At 58.4% G+C, this 5,500-nt stretch overlaps 2 non-coding genes across 2 annotated transcripts; both read right to left on the reverse strand.

Annotated features, from left to right (window-relative positions):
• Nucleotides 1-806: 806 nt before the first annotated feature.
• Nucleotides 807-959, reverse strand: LOC142795394 (5.8S ribosomal RNA). The gene has a single exon (XR_012892997.1). It is a non-coding gene; the product is annotated as a 5.8S ribosomal RNA (ribosomal RNA).
• Nucleotides 960-2,678: 1,719 nt separating this feature from the next.
• Nucleotides 2,679-4,493, reverse strand: LOC142795396 (small subunit ribosomal RNA). The gene has a single exon (XR_012892999.1). It is a non-coding gene; the product is annotated as a small subunit ribosomal RNA (ribosomal RNA).
• Nucleotides 4,494-5,500: the final 1,007 nt, after the last annotated feature.

The following is a 5,500-nucleotide window of genomic DNA, read 5'->3' on the forward strand; positions in this document are numbered from 1 at the left end:
GCCGCAAGGGCAGCCACGCAGCCTGGCGAGAGGCATCGTCTCGTGTAGCGTCGCCCCCGCCCCAACTGGAGTGGCCCAGTTTTTTGAACGGGACGGGAACTGCGAAGCACTTAGACCGACGGCGGACTACGACGAGAACGCCTTAAGCTTCGCCAACGTTTCGCCAACTCGTGCGGGAGACTTTTTCCGCTTCGCGGCAAGTCGTCGCGCCGTGCTCTCCGCATCAACCGCGTACGCAGCGAACCGCAAACGTCGGGCGCAGCCTCCTCACCTCCCTGCGCTTTGCGCGCGAACGTTCCCTGTTCGCGCGGCAAAGCCTGGAGGAGGCACGGCCCCGCAGCGTGTTCGAGCGCCCGGTCTACGGGACACCCTGCTTACTTCGAGGGCAACAAGCGCAACGCAAGGCTGCGATCTCGCGCACTTTGCGCACGGCTGGAGAAGCTTTGCTGGCCGGCTTTCGCTCCTCGTGTTTACCGTGCGTTAAAGTTGCGCGTCCGTGGCTCTCGCAGCTCTTGCGCGCCCGGTCGCAGAGAGGAGTACGCAACCTCGACCGCACTTTCCCTGCAGGCTTCCTTCCGACTCGAAGTCCTGCGGCGGTCTCAACGAGGTGCCACATCCTCAATGCAGTCGGTCGCCCCCGTTTCGGTTGGGCTCTGGCACGACGGTCGCCACCGTCTCGCCCTTGAGTGGCCGCTGTTGGCGCTCGCTGTGAGGTGTTCAGCGTGCTGTCCGTGTTGCCGACGCGGTCAAAACGAGTCGACGGCTCACGTTCCCTTGTGCGCCGAAGGCTCTCTTGATATGTGATCCGACCCTCAGACAGACGAAGCCAAGGGAAGACCCAAGGCCGCAATGTGCGTTCAAAGAATCAGTGCTCAGTGTGTCCTGCAATTCACACCAAGTCTCGCAGCTGGCTGCGTTCTTCATCGACCCGAGAACCGAGTGATCCACCGCTTAGAGTCGTGAAAAAGTGTTTGTTCAATTCCGTACAGTCAAAACCAAACGTTTCTGGCACTCGGCCAAACAGTGGCCAAGAAGGGCGCTTTTCAGCGCACGCTTGGACTCCAAAACTCTGCCGCGCCTTTTTCGGCTGCCGCAAATCGAGCAAACGGTGTGTTTCGGACGGCGTTTCGCTTCCGCTACTTGCGAGTGCTTTCGTGGTCCACCCCTCTATAAATACTCGGGAGGCGTCGAAGCCGGTTCTCCAAGCCGGACCCGTAGGTATCGTTGTGTGCTCGCTCTCATTGGCCCGCCTAACCAGAAAATGCCTGCGGTACACCCATTTGGATAAGAGTGCACGCAGATGCGGGCCTCGACGGCTACACATTTCCTCGGGCGGCCGCCTCCCGGCCTCCGTGGAGCGCGGGATGCACGGTCCCATCGACAAGCCTCTCCCGTTTTTACCGTGGCGTCGCGGTTCACCACGGCGGGCGGGTCGGTCTCCTCCGCATAAAAAGGGGGACCCCCGCTTTTTGTTCCACGAAATCGCACAAGCTTTTTTCGCATCCACGGTTTGCCACCGCACACCAAAATGCCGATCCGGCTGCCTACTTTAGCCAACAGGTGGAGCCAGGCGCGCCGTACTTGCGCGGCACTTCCCACGTCCACCGAAGTCGGTGCCAAGGACCACTTTCGGCGCCGGAGCCGCGTACGAGCCTACTCGAGGCGGAAGAACGAAGCCAGCAAGGGCCTGGCCGCAAGTGCGTTCAATTGTCGGGACGTCCAAGTCCCTCGTTCTTCCGTGCTTCCTCTTTCGGCAAGTCGTTGCGGCACCTTCCCAAAGCGCGCAGACCCGCTAATCGCGACGAGCGCGACGTGGCCGTGCCGCCTTTCCCTCGGCAGCAAGCAAAACGCCTGGCAACGTCGACGCTCCCCTAACCGCGATCTCGCACCGTGTTTCGTGTGGCGAATTCAAAAGCCGGCCGGCGCTGCTGCAACCATTACGGTCGGTACGCATACGCCGCGGAGGGCGGGACGGTCATCGGAGCGTGCGGTTCCTCCATCGAGTACTGCGCACCTCGGCCGTCGCATCGCCGTGCCATGACCGGCCGCGCGTCAACGCGAACCGGTGCCAGCGAGATCCCTCGCCTGCAAGAACCGACCGGCAGCCTCCGTCACCCGAGGACGCGGAGGCGCTTGCCGCGGACGGCGGGACGGTATGCACTGGTGCACAGCGGACCCGTCACATCGCCAGTTCCTTGACCGACCGCCGACGCTTGTGCCGTTCCTCTCGTACTTGGCAGTCGCCGCGCGATTGTCGGGTCTCGTTCTTGCACGCTCGAACGGTCGGGAGGGCACTCGGCTGGCGTTTCGGGAACGCGCAGCCTCGCCTTCTACCGACGTAACCACGACTCGCCGTTCGCGCTCCGCCGCTCCTGTTTACAGTACTAGGCGGTCCCGCAGCGGTCGGGTCGCGCATTTCGAGCGCTTCGAGCCACGGTGCAGTGGCGGGTCGAAAGCCGACCTATGAGTGCGTTGCGCCGTTTGTACCCGCGTCCGCCACCTGGCCGACCGTCCAAGGTCGCGGTGTTGGCGTCCGCTGGGCGCAACAATTTGTCACGGGGTGCCGCTCCACATTCAGGCAGCCCCGTGGGGAAAAGCCGACCCCGCGTCCAAACGGGGTCAGCGGCAGAAAGTGTCGGGCGCAGACGCAGCTGAGGCGCTCACCCTTCACAATCCGTTAATGATCCTTCCGCAGGTTCACCTACGGAAACCTTGTTACGACTTTTACTTCCTCTAAATGATCAAGTTTGGTCATCTTTCCAACAGACCGGCGCAACCGAAAGGCCGCGCCGGACATCGGTCCGAAGACCTCACTAAATCATTCAATCGGTAGTAGCGACGGGCGGTGTGTACAAAGGGCAGGGACGTAATCAACGCGAGCTTATGACTCGCGCTTACTGGGAATTCCTCGTTCAAGGGGAACAATTGCAAGCCCCTATCCCAATCACGAAAGAAGTTCCACGGGTTACCCAGTCTTTTCAGACAGGGATAAAGACACGCTGCTTCCTTCAGTGTAGCGCGCGTGCGGCCCCGGACATCTAAGGGCATCACAGACCTGTTATTGCTCTGTTTCGTGCGGCTAGGAGCCGCTTGTCCCTCTAAGAAGGTTGTAAGGTGCTGGGAACCCCGCACCTATTTAATAGGCTAGAGTCTCGTTCGTTATCGGAATTAACCAGACAAATCGCTCCACCAACTAAGAACGGCCATGCACCACCATCCACCGAATCAAGAAAGAGCTCTCAATCTGTCAATCCTCCCAGTGTCCGGGCCGGGTAAGTTTTCCCGTGTTGAGTCAAATTAAGCCGCAGGCTCCACTCCTGGTGGTGCCCTTCCGTCAATTCCTTTAAGTTTCAGCTTTGCAACCATACTTCCCCCGGAACCCAAATACTTTGGTTTCCCGGAAGCTGCCCGCCGAGTCATTTGAGTAACTCAGGCGGATCGCTGGTTGGCATCGTTTATGGTCAGAACTAGGGCGGTATCTGATCGCCTTCGAACCTCTGACTTTCGTTCTTGATCAATGAAAACATTCTTGGCAAATGCTTTCGCAGTAGTTCGTCTTGCGACGGTCCAAGAATTTCACCTCTAGCGCCGCAATACGAATGCCCCCGTCCGTCCCTCTTAATCATTACCTCGTATTCCAAAAACCAACAGAACAGAAACGAGGTCTTGTTCTATTATTCCATGCAAGTTTATTCAGGCGACTCGCCTGCGTTGAGCACTCTAATTTTTTCAAAGTAAAAGCACCGGCCATCTCGAGGCACACAATGAAGTGCACCAAGAAAGAACCGGCATGATGTTCAGTCCGAGCCGTCGCATCGGGTAGATGCACTACTCGTCTGGAACTGAGATCCAACTACGAGCTTTTTAACCGCAGCAGCTTTAGTATACGCTATTGGAGCTGGAATTACCGCGGCTGCTGGCACCAGACTTGCCCTCCAATTGATCCTCGTTAAAGGATTTAGAGTGTACTCATTTCAATTACGGGGCCTCAAAAGAGTCCCGTATTGTTATTTTTCGTCACTACCTCCCCGTGCCGGGAGTGGGTAATTTGCGCGCCTGCTGCCTTCCTTGGATGTGGTAGCCGTTTCTCAGGCTCCCTCTCCGGAATCGAACCCTGATTCTCCGTTACCCGTAACAACCATGGTAAGCAAGTAACCTACCATCGAAAGTTGATAAGGCAGACACTTGAAAGAAACGTCGCCGGCTCGTGGCCATGCGATCAGCACAAAGTTATCCAGAGTCACCACACAATACGGGCCGAAACCCGATCGATCTTGGTCTAATAAAAGCACCCGTTACCCAAAGGGCTCCAGGCTCACTGCATGTATTAGCTCTAGAATTGCCACAGTTATCCAAGTAGGAAGAAACGATCTAAGGAACCATAACTGATTTAATGAGCCATTCGCGGTTTCGCCTTATTTCGGCATGTACTTAGACATGCATGGCTTAATCTTTGAGACAAGCATATGATTACTGGCAGGATCAACCAGGTAATCGTTCGACTGCGCGTCCGTCCTCGCCCTCGGCGGGCCGGACGCAGTCTGTGTGCGGCGGAGGCCACCTTCAGGCGCCCCAACACGCTTATTTTGCACTCCGAGATGACGGCGTTCGAGCTCGCTACGGCACAACCTTCCCGAAAGACGAGTGGGAGCCGTGCGGCAAGAAGCACGTTCATGCTCGCTCTTTTTCGTTGCATCGACTCGGTCGCGCCGTGCGGGTTGCCCAAGCCCGCTGCACTGTCGGTGGACCGGCCGGAACTAGCAACGGAGCCGAGACTGCAAAGCCGCCAGACGACGGGTCACGCCCGCGTCTTCGGCGCTTTCGCATCTGAATCGCCCGAGGACGACACGGAACACACCTCGATATCGTGGTAAAACGGCACCGTCCGACAACCAGCCCCTAACGCATCAAGCGGATGAGGCTGCAGACGACTGCCGTGGATTCCCCTGGAGCAGACCCGAGGACACGCTTGACGAGGCCGAAGCCCGCCGCATATCAGACACCCGGTCGCTTTCGCGTACGCCGCTCACGAGAACCCCCACATAATAGCAGCGATAAGTACCCAGACCTCCTTGGGCCCTAATACGAGCGTACTCGAGAAAATTTCACCGCGGGTGTGCCCCGAAACGTGTGGCATGTTGAGCGTGCCACAAGTCTACGTCGCTCTCAAACCCGCCGAGGTCGTAGAATTTGCGACCCTACTCACGAAATTCCCACCGAGGATACGGCCGCAAACGTACCGCACCTTGGGTAGGCCACGAGTTTGTGCAACACTACGCTGACGGCACAGCACCGAGGTCGTGCGCGCACGCACGGGAAAATTCCGCCGCGGTTTCTGCCGAAAACGTGAGGCACCACGACTCTCCGCAAGTTCGCGTCGACTGCGAAAGACCGAAGTCGTGAACGACGTGTCCGCTACTCGCCGCCGACACGCTGGACACCAAACGTACAACGACTCGACGGCGTCGTAGAGGCCCACGACGCGGTTTTCCTTAACGAC

Source organism: Rhipicephalus microplus, unplaced genomic scaffold (genome assembly GCF_043290135.1).
Source record: "Rhipicephalus microplus isolate Deutch F79 unplaced genomic scaffold, USDA_Rmic scaffold_647, whole genome shotgun sequence".
Taxonomy (NCBI): Eukaryota; Metazoa; Arthropoda; class Arachnida; order Ixodida; family Ixodidae; genus Rhipicephalus; species Rhipicephalus microplus.